A 12,038-nucleotide genomic window follows, 5' to 3' on the forward strand; every position below is an offset into this window, starting at 1 on the left:
AGGAGCTGCAGGCAGCATTGGACTGCGGATTTTGGCCCAATCCCTGCAGGCCACCCAGAGGGACCCCACCCATGCATGAATTTGTGCACCAGGCCTCTAGTATATTATTGTATGATAAGCAGCTTTGCCATTTGATGATGCATCAGTAAAAACAGTTAATGCTTCAGGAATAGGTTCCTGCCCAGTGATATTTTTGGTATAATAATAGAAGTATAATGTAAAAATTGTAATAATTTGTCTTTCAATAGGTGACAACTAAGTTCCCCTGAATATACACTCAGTCCAATTTGCCAATTTAAATCAGTCTGAAATAATATTTCTAATTGCTTCCCAGTGAGAGGAAGGTAAATACATTGGGGTTCTTCTCCGCTAAGCTGTCTGCAGCACTTTCTAAGTTGAGATATCAACTGAGCCATAAGTTCTACATACACTGAGTAGCCAGATTATTATGATCTCTGAACGCATAATAATCTGGCCACTCAGTGTATATCCTATATAATAAAAGGCTAATATGCAAACTGTCCCCTCCACCAGGAGTTTGACAAGCAGGCAGGCCAGCCAATGACCCATGTCCCCTCTCCCTGACCAGGCTGGCCAGACCCCACCCATGCAAGAATTCATGCACCAGGCGCCATATATATATATATATGTATATATATATATATATATATATATATATATATATATATATATATACATATATATATATATATACACACACTCATATATACATATACACAAACAAACACACACACACACACTGAGTGGCCAGATTATTATGCGTTCAGAGATCATAATAATCTGGCCACTCAGTGTATGTAACCACAGTATATTATAACATTGTACACCTGAAACCTATATAATTGTATTAACTGATGTCATTCCAATAAATGCAATAAAATTTAAAAATTAAATAATAAATAAAATAAAATTCTGTAATTATGTATGGCAATGGATTAGCAATGGATGTTTACTCGATTTATTGTGGTGATCATTTCACAATATATACAAATACCAAATTACTATATTGTACACCTGAAACTAATATAATGTGTGTCAATTATATCTCTAAATAATTTGTAACATAGTCTGGATATACATTCTTTATCAGAGATGTGATTTAAAAATATTTTCTCCCAGGTATAACTTGCCTTTTCATTGATGTAACAGGATCTTTTGTAAAGCAAAAGTTTTTAATTTTGATAAAGTCCAATTTATCCATTTTTTCTTTCATAGGTTGGGAAAGAACTGTCACCAAAAATAAAGTGAGGTCTTACAACCAAATGTAACAGAGAAGTCATATAACTTTGAGAATATGAATTCACTCCCTGCCCCCAGCTGGGAAGCATGCAGAAGGCAGCCAGTCAATGAGCCTCTCTACCTCTCTCTCTCTCTCTCTCTCTCTCTCTCTCTCCCTTTTCCTCTTTCTCTTTCTCTCTCTCCGCCCCCCCAATTCTCTTCCATCCACTCTCTCTGAAAAGCAATGGAAAAAATATCCTCAGCTGAGGATTAACAAAAACAAAATAAATTAAAATACCTAAGAATAAATTTAACCAAGGATATAAAAAAAACTATATATTTGGAAAATTATAAGATACTAAAGAGAAATCTATGGCTTTTTTATACATCAATAATGAATTCACAGAAATAGAAACTAAAAAACAAAAAAATCCTATTTACCATTGCAACAAAAAAAAAATTAAGATACCTAGGAATAAATTTAACCCAAAAGGTAAAGGACCTGTACTCAGAGAATTACAGGATGCTGAAAAAGAGAAAGACATAAACAAATGGAAGAATATACCATGTTCATGAATTGGTAGAATCAACATTATTAAAATGTTCATACTACCCAAAGCAATCTATAGGTTCAGTGAATCTCTCCCACATAGACATCTATCTGCCTTTTGGGGGGAGGGGGGGGGAAGGAGAGCAGACAGTTGACACACCCTATTGGAAAACACCTTGCCCTGAGGCCACTTAAGAGATTTAAAAGTAACAAAAGACAGTTGGCACACCCTATTAGAAAACACCTTGCCCTGAGGCCACTTAAGAGATTAAAGGTAACAATCAGCCTCCAGGCAGAAGCAATGGCTCCACCTGCTGGAAACCAAGATCAACAGTAATTAATATAAATGCAAGAAGTCCAGTCAGAAGGCTGAATGAGGCTTTTTGATATTCACAGGGATGAATATCTGCATTTTATTAACTACTGGTGACTCAATGTCCTAAAGCAAACTCTCCCAACCTGATAATCTTACTGTTTACCAAACATCACCTTTGATATGTCTGTTTACATTTCTAAAAGGCAATTCTGTGTTCTAGTAAAGAAACCATCAACAAAACAAAAAGAAAGCCCACTGCATGGGAGAACATATTTGGCAATGTTATCTCCAATAAGGGTTTAATCTCCAATATTTACAAGGAACTCATACAACTTAACAAAAGGAAGATAAACAACCCAATCAAAAAATAGGCAAATGGGGAGAAACCAAGATGGCGGCATAGGTAAACACCTAAACTGCTGCCTTGCACAACAATTTCAAAACTACAACTAAAAGACAAAACAGACACCATCCAGAACCACAGGAAAGCTGGCTGAGTGGAAATTCTACAACTAGAAGGAAAGAGAAAAGCACATGGAGACTCAGAGGAGCTGCAAAAGGATGAGTATGGAGACAGGCGTGCGGAGAGGACTGGTGGCTGAGCGTGTGGCTGGCTTTCTCAAGCGGGAGGAAGACGGAAGCTCCCGACTGCGCTGAACTCCAGTTCAGAGCGAAACCCTGGGGACCCAGACTCATACGGGGGAATCTGGACTATCAGGAAAAGAGAAAAGCACACTGGGACTCAGGGGAGCAAGGAAAGGCAGAGGTATGAAGGTGCGCGAAAGCGGAGAGGACTGATTGTTGAGTGCGCGGCTGGCTTTCTCAAGCGGGAGGGACATGGAAGCTCCTGACTGCACTGAACTCCAGTTCCAGGTGAGATGCTGGGAACGCAGACTCATTCTGGGAGAAACTGGACTATCTGACAGTGGGTGAAACTTGAGGGCGGCTTTCTCTCAGAGGTGCTTGCAGTGATTACCGAGGGACACTGAGACCCAGAGGCCTCATAGGGCAGGGCTGATGAGAAGCCAAGGCTGTCTGCTCCGCCCTGAGACTCTGCCCCATCCAAGCTGAGCACAGAGGCTTTTGTAATTTTGCAAGTCTTGTCTCATAAGGGTGTCTCCAGCACAGAAGTTCTCCCAGCGTAGACACAGCTAATCCTCACAGCCAATTGGCCTGGAGGTCAATTCCTCCCAGTGATACCAACAACAATCAAGACTTAACTACAACAAGGCTGTGCACACAGTCCACAAAGGGGTGCACCAAGAGTGTTCACCTCAGGTAACTGAGGAGGCTGAGCCATTGGGCCCTATAGGACACCTAACACACAAAGCTACTCTATCAACTCAGGGAAGCAACAAAAATGCGGAGACAAAGAAACAGATCACAAATGAAAGAAATGGAGGAAAGCAAACAACTGGATATAGAGTTTAAAACCACAGTTATAAGGTTTTTCAAGAATTTCCTAGAAAAGGCCAATAAATTTAGCGAGATCCTCAGGGATATGAAAAAAGACCAACTATAAATTAAACATGCACTGACTGAAATAAATAATATTATACAGAGACCTAACAGCAGACTAGAGGAACGCAAGAATCAAGTCAAAGATTTTAAATACAAAGAAGTAAAAAACACTCAATCGGAAAAGCAAAAAGAAAAAATAATCTAAAAGTTCGAAGATAGTATAAGGAGCCTCTGGGACAACTTCAAGCGTACCAACATCCGAATTATGGGGGTGCCAGAAGAAGAGAGAGAACAAGATACTGAAAACCTATTTGAAGAAATAATGACAGAAAACTTCCCCCACCTAGTGAAAGAAATAGACTTACAAGTCCAGGAAGCGCACAGAACCCCAAACAAAAGGAATCCAAAGAGGACCACACCAAGACACATCATAATTAAAATGCCAAGAGCAAAAGACAAAGAGAGAATATTAAAAGCAGCAAGAGAAAAACAGTTAATTACCTACAAGGGAGCACCCATACGATTGTCAGCTGATTTCTCAACAGAAACTATGCAGGCCAGATGGCAGTGGCAAGAAATTTTCAAAGTGATGAATAGCAAGAACCTACAACCAAGATTACTCTACCCAGCAAAGCTATTATTCAGAATAAAGAGCTTCACAGATAAGAAAAAGCTAAAGGAGTTCATCAACACCAAACCAGTATTATATGAAATGCTGAAAGGTATTCTTTAAGAAGAGGAAGAAGAAGAAAAAGGTAAAGATAAAAATTATGAACAACAAATACATATCTATCAACAAGTGAATCTAAAAATCAAGTGAATAAAAAATCTGAGGAACAGAATAAACTGGTGAATATAATAGAATCAGGAGCATAGAAAGGGAATGGACTGACAATTCTCAGGGGGGAAAGGGGTGTGGGGAGTGTGGGAAGAGACTGGACAAAAATCGTACACCTGTGGATGAGGAGAGTGCGGGGGAGGTAAGGGCAGAGGTTGGGGTGGGAACCGGGTGGAGGGGAGCTATGAGGGGGAAAAAGAGGAACAATTGTAATAATCTGAACAAAAAAATTTATTAAATTTAAAAAAATAGGCAAATGACCTAGATAGACACTTTTCGAAAGAGGACATTCAGAAAGCCAAGAGACATGTGATAACATACTCAAAGTCACTAATCATCTGAGACATGCAAATCAAAACAACAATGAGGTACCACCTCACACCTGTCAGAATGGCTATCATTAACAAACCAACAAATGACAAGTGGTGGAGAGGATGCAGGAAAAAGGAACCATCCTTCACTGCTGGTGGGAATGTAGACTGGTGCAGCCACTGTGGGAAACACTATGGCATTTCCTCAAAAAATTAAAAATGGAACTGCTATTTGATCCAGTAATACCACTTCTAGGAATATATCCCAAGAAATAGAAACACCAATCAGAAAGGATATATGCACCCCTATGTTCATAGCAGCACAATTTACAATAGCTAAGATTTGGAAACAGCCTAAATGCCCATCAGCAGATGAGTGGATTAGAAAACTGTGGTACATCTACACAATGGAATTCTATGCTGCTATAAAAAAGAAGGAATTCTTACCATTTGCAAAAGCATGGATGGAAATGGAGAACATTATGCTAAGTGAAATAAGCCAGTCAGTGAAAGAAAAATACCACATGATCTCACTCATTTATGGATAATAAAGAACATTATAAACTGATGAACAAAAATAGATAACAGAGGTAGAGAAGCATGGAACAGACTGTCAAATGACAGCGGGAAGGCTGGGGAGGGTGGGGGGCAGTGGGAGGTAAGAGATTAACCGAAGGACTTGTATGCGTGCATATAAGCACAACAAACAGATGCAGGACACTGGAGGCGGGGGACAAGCGCAAGTGCTGGGGGGTAGGGGAGGAAGGGGAAAGGTCAACTGGGGGAAAAAAGGAGACATATGTACTACTATTTGTAATACTTTAAACAATAAAAAAAGAAAAAAGAGAGATGGTTTTTTAAATAAAAATAAAAGAGGTTTTACAAATAAAAGTCAAATTTGCAAGCATTTCAGCATAATCCTAATATATAAAAAGCCATGGGCCGTCACAACTGAAACAACCAGACAGACGAAGGAACAACAGGCTGTGTGGGGCAACAAGGCCGGCAGGAGGGTTAGTGAAGGACGACCAAACGACTGAACATCAGGCTGTGTGGGGCGACCAGGTTGGCAGGGGGGGGAGTTGGGGGTGACCAGGCCAGCGGGGAAGAGGTGGGGGCGACCAGATCTGCAGAGGGGGCAAATGGGGGCAATCAGGTCAGTAGGGGGGCCATTGGGGGCAACCAGGCCGGCAGGGGAGGCAGTTAGGGGCGATCAGGCAGGCAGGCAGGTATGCAGTTAGAAGCCAGCGGTCCAGGATTGTGAGAGGGATGTCCGACTGCCAGTTATCCCCTGAGGGGTCCCGGATTGGAGAGGGTGTGCCCCGGCCCGCGGGGCAGCAACGAGGGCACGCAGGAACCACCTAAGAGAATGAAACAAACAAGGAACGCGAAGAACGGAGGCAAGACAAGGTTCTGATCAAGCCTCGTTTTTTTATTCGAGTGTTGCGGTATATAAGCACTCAAGAGGGGAGGGGTAGGAAAAGGAGTTGCCATGGGATGATTGGTTGGGGACTGGGTATCTGTCCTAGCTGATCGGTTATTCTGACGTGGGGGGTTCTTCTGGCCCTTGGGCGCGCGGGCTTTCTTTGTCCTTGCTCTTTGTCCTTGCTCAATCAGGAAGTAGGGCTGACCAGGAAGTAAGACCAAATTCTTCTTTTATGGCTCCCGGCATCTCCTCCCTTTCTGTTTTTAAGCGGGAGTGGGCTTTAACCGAGCGAGGGAGTAGTGACACGGCTCCTCCCGTGGGTTTCCCAAGCCCACAGGTAACGACTGTCTCCTCTTGTCTTCATGGCTGAATTATTTCCTGCTAATTCCTCTCTGTTGCAGGAATCCACATGGTCCTGGAGTTGTTTTTTTTTGGTTTTTTTTTCTGAAAATATACAAACATATTCTCGACCAAAAGTTAATAAAGGTGTCTTTTCTATAAATTTGACTTGGGATCCTTTTTATTTTTGTCCAACTAATTTTCCTTTGGCTTATTTTGACACCATGTGTGTTTTTCATGGGTGTCTTGCTGTTAGCATAACAAATGAAAATTAATTTTCAAAGTAAAAAATTTTTCTAGATGTAATTTACTTACAAGGTATTTTTCCTTACATAATATTACTCCACTATCCCCCCTTTTTTTGATTTAATTATTAGGAGGCTTTTGGAAAATATATAATGCAGTCTTGATAACTTTAAATTTTAATTTTTTGCACAAAAATATGACTGCTTTAGGTTCATTGCATGTTAAGCAATTTTACCATGAATTGAACTACAAATAGAAATTTTGGTTAATACTTTAGGAACAGCCTTTTGTACAATTAGATTTTCTTGAATATTCCCTTATTTCATTTAGCCAATTTAAATTAATCTGAAAACTTGACCATTTTACTGTCAAATTTAATACTTTAACAACAATTTTAGTTAATGGAAAGGATTATATGCATCCTTGAGAAAGCCCTGAGCACTCCTGGATTTAGGCTAGATTTAGGTATAGGGCAGCTGCCATCAACCACTTCTCTGTTGCCTGGGTCTCAGTCTTAGCTGGGCCAAGTCTCTTGTTTGTAACTGGGTCTCAGTCTTAGCTGGGCCAAATCTGTTTGTTGCCTGGGTCCCAATCTGAGCTGGGCATGGGAAGCACGAAGCAGCCATGGGGCAGGAGACCTCCCTCAGAAGGGGCGAGTGTTCAAGCCCCTGTAATGTTGGGGGGGTGAGGATCTGTGCCACACCTCTGTTGACCCCCAAGTTCTCTCCTGATGGCCCCCTGCGACTGTGCCTGTCTTAGGTTGCCCCTCCCTTGAGGAGTCTTACCCATCATTGACTAACCAGCCATCCTCCGGGGCCAAGCAGGGTGATGTAAGGTTCAGTTCTGTCTCCTTGGTAGCCTATGCCCCTATGGCCTCCATGCCCAGCACCTGCCTTGGGATCCCCCCACTGGTGGGGGGCCCCAGCATTGATCATATATCTTGGGAAACCCAGGTTTCTTCTCCAGGGAGGGCCCAGCTCACGCCATTGTGCGAGAGACAGATCTATGGTACCATCCAACATGAGGTTTCAACCTCAGAATGAACTGAAAACTCAAGCAACAGCTGTGGGCAATTGAATTGTGAGAAGAGGGTTCCTTTTGACAAAAAGGGCCAATATAGAATGCTCAAGTACCTTCCCAAGGGGCCTTTCACACAGTGGAAGGAATTGAATCCTTTCATGTCCCTTTTAAATTGCTGCCAAACAACAACAAAAAAAAAATTTTAGATTTTTAAGTTTGTTTGGATTAATTGTACAATATGCTGTTTGTAAAATATCAAAAATTATAATGACATTGTAGAATAATATCATGTAAGGATATTCTTTGCTCTAAGCCATGACAATTCAATTTCAAACTGGCTGTCAATTTCTTTTTGTATAGACAAGGTCTAGTTACATTTCTGCACCTCTCAAATTTCTCCTTTTTTATTAAGCTGGAATTTTATTTTTTAAGAGTATCCCCATTAGCTAATTTGCATATACAGAGGGATCATGGGAAGCCTTCAGTAACTTTCTTAGAATACTTAATCAAATTGCTTACAAAGACATTGGCTTATTCCAAAGGAAAGGGTTGGCCCCTATGGCTTCCAAGATGGCGGCCCCCAGGGGGAGCAGCAAGACATGTGGCCATCATGGTGGCTGTCTAATCCGTTCTTTTAAAAGACAGTCAAATTTATATTGCAGACAAACAAAAATCTCACTAGCTGTTTCTGGTCTTTATTAGAATTGTTTATAAAAATATTGGCTTTTCATTTAGCTGAAAACCTTGATTATAATTTAAAAAGCTAATATATTTAAGTAATTAAAGTAGGTATCTTCATTTAGAAAGCAAAGCAAATTTAGTAAATGTTTAAGTCTGATTCACAAGCAGCAAATGTTGCCCCGCCTCTTAGTTTAATTAAGAATGCAGGCAGCTATGGGCTTTTTGTCATTTTAAATTCTGCTGTTGGATTATAAGAAATATTTAGTTACTTCATTTCGCCCTTCTTAGAGGACAAAACCTTCATAACATTTAAAATAAATTTATTAATTTTTATTTGATAAGGCTTTCCATGCAATTTCAAGTATATTAGATCTGTTAAATTTAAAAAGATTTCCTTTAAGAAGAGAATAAATTTCTTGTATTACTCCGGGCCCTTGGAACTTTCCAAGAATCATCTCTGTTAAAGCCTTGAAATTTTAACATGGAAAAAATGATCAAATATATATATATCCATATATGATTTAAAGATTATAATGCTTTTTATAATTATCTTAAGATATCAATTAGATTTTAAACTAGTTTTTGCATAGAAAAATTTGAATTAATCCTCTTTTTTAATTAGACCAATAATAACCAACTTATTTTGAATTCCTAATTATTAGAGAAAACACAACATTTTATTTTCTCAAAAATAAGTTCTTATACTTTAGACATTTAATTACCACAACTATATAATTTCTCCCAATTTAATTTGCACTTTGAACTTTTAAAGCTGGCAAGTCAAATATATTTAGTATTTCCTAGATTAATAACACTTTACATTTTTAAGAAAAATACAAGACATAATCAATTAATAGATTCAATTCTGTCCTCTAGGTTTTTTATGAGGCAAATTTAAACTTTACTTTTTATTTGCCAGTAGCTCTGTAAAACCCGGTTTGGTTTATTCTAATGTAAATTACCACATTTTTCAAAGATGGTTCCTGGCAGGAAACTAGATTACCTGTCTGCTGGGGGAAGGGCGTCTACCCCTTCCTCCATTAACAAAGGGCGTAGCCAGTTACCTGGGCTACTTAGCTCTTTATAGGACTTAGGGTGGAAAGCTCAGCCTCGAGGGCTTGAATTTCTTTAATAAGTTGGACATGCTCTCGTTTCTGCTGTAAAATTTCCTTTAAAGGAGAAACTTCTCGAGCAAGGGTTATTTTAGCTTGTCTGATGGGGTCAGATGGACAGGAGTTAAAATCTGGAAGAGGAGAAGGATGAACTAGGGAATTGGGATTATGGGGTGGGGGTCTATGAAGCGCCGGGGCAGTTAGGCGCCAAGGGTCATCATGATAGCGAGCCGCCTCCTCATCTAAGGTTTCTTGTTCTTCGGGGGTTAGGTGATCTGAATGATCTCTTTTAAAGGTAAGCGAGGGGTAGATATTGGGGATTTTTTCTTGTGGCTTTTCTGGTTCTTTTTTAATATTTAAAGGTTTTTGGTCTTTAGGGGTCTCTGGGGGTTCTCCTGGGAGATCTATAATGACTGAAGGGCATGTTGAGGGAGGACGGGAGTTTTCCTTAAGAATCTCCTCTCCTGTTTTGATGACCTCTTTAACATCAGGGTCTTGAGAATGGATTTTTAGAATGTCATGAATTAAGTTCCAATAAGAAAAGGCAGTAACGGGAATCTTCTCAGGGCCAAGGGCCCGATAAAAATCCTGTAGGGCATCTCCTACCCGTTTCCAGCGTTTTTGATTAATAGTTCCTTCTAGGGGGAGCCAAGGGCAGGTATCATGAACAAACTCAAAGAACTGCCTAAGGTCTTTTCTTTTAACCCTTATTCCTCGCGCTCTGAGGGATATCTTGACACCGTCAAGGAACATTTCATGGGCACTCAAAGAATTCCCCATTATTGGTCGACTGGATGGCTCTCCGAGTGACTCCTTCCCCCACGTAAGCCTCTGGGACGTATAACCCCCGTTCCAGGTCAGCCTGAATTTTCCCGTCAACCCAGGGATTCAGGCGGAATTACTCTCTTTTCGACTCTACCCTTTACTCCCTTGCTTGCGTGAAACAGTCGGTAGGTATAATCCGCCTACACGGATCCACACAGACGGGAAGACCCCTTTTGCCCTTTTCAGGGAGTAGGAATTCCCTTTGTTGAGTCTGTGAGGTGAACGACCTTTTGTTCAAAGCAAGCTCAAGGTTTTAAGAGTAGATCTAATTGGAGAGAATTCGCGACAAGAAAGCCGGGCGACGGTACTAATTCAAGTGAATCAGAGTTCTCACAGCCAGAGATGGGTACCTTTCATTCTTCCCCAAATCGGCAAGTGAGTGCTTATTAGTGGGCAGGAAAGAATCGACCAAGAGAGCCAATAATAGCAGTCGAGCAAAAAGGGGTGAAATGTTCTGAAATCTTGTTTGAAAAATCGTCTACCTACCTTCCTCCAATCTGTCTCACAGCGGGTGGGACCGTGGCGATCTAATGCTGAGTCTTCACTTGCAGGTCCTCGCGGCGACTCTGGGGGGGTGCCTGGCCAGGGCTTCTCCGGTAGACGTTCTCGTCGGGGGTCCCCAGGGTGCCCCACATTGGGCGCCAGATGCCCCGGCCCGCGGGGCAGCAACGAGGGTACGCAGGAACCACCTAAGAGAATGAAACAAACAAGGAACTCGAAGAACGGAGGCAAGACAAGGTTCTGATCAAGCCTCGTTTTTTTATTCGAGTGTTGCGGTATATAAGCACTCAAGAGGGGAGGGGTAGGATAAGGAGTTGCCATGGGATGATTGGTTGGGAACTGGGTATCTGTCCTAGCTGATCGGTTATTCTGATGTGGGGGGTTCTTCTGGCCCTTGGGCACGCGGGCTTTCTTTGTCCTTGCTCTTTGTCCTTGCTCAATCAGGAAGTAGGGCTGACCAGGAAGTAAGACCAAATTCTTCTTTTATGGCTCCCGGCAAGGGTGCAGGCTGGGCTGAGGGGACCACCCCCGTGCACGAATTGCGTGCACTGGGCCTCTAGTCTATATATATAAAAAGCCAGCAACCGCAACGCCATAACAACTGGAATGACTGGTCACTATGACGCCCACTGCATCCAGTGAACCCACCCAATCAGGGGCGGGGCCTGCGGCCAACCTTCTGTGGCCCCTCACCCAGGCCGGCCCCACCCCCAATGGGCCCCCACCACCCTGATGGGCCTGCAACCCCTCCCCCCAACCCCCCCAGATCGGACCCCCCCCACCCCAATCAAGGGCAGGGCTGCTAGCCAAATGCCTGCGGCCCCTCCCCGTCAGGCCCTGCCCCTGATGGGCCCCTACCACCCCAATCGGCCCATAGCCCCTCCCCCCAGCCAGCTCTGCCCCCAATTGGTCCCCCTACCCCATTTAGTGGAGGGGCCAGCTGTCCCACTGCCCACAGCCCTTCTCCATGGCTGCCCCTGCCCCCAATCGGCCACCCCCGATTGGGGTGGGACCCGATGGCCAATCCCTCTTGGACCCTCTCCCCGGCCCAGCCCTGACTGGGCTTAATCAGGGTGGCCCAGCCAGCCAACCTCCCACTAACTCCTCCCAATAGGTACAGCCCTGATCCACCCCAATTGGGACTGGGCCAGCCGGACCTCACCCATGCACAAA

The sequence above is a fragment of the Plecotus auritus genome (genome assembly GCF_963455305.1).
Source record: "Plecotus auritus genome assembly, chromosome: 1".
In the NCBI taxonomy this organism is placed as follows: Eukaryota; Metazoa; Chordata; class Mammalia; order Chiroptera; family Vespertilionidae; genus Plecotus; species Plecotus auritus.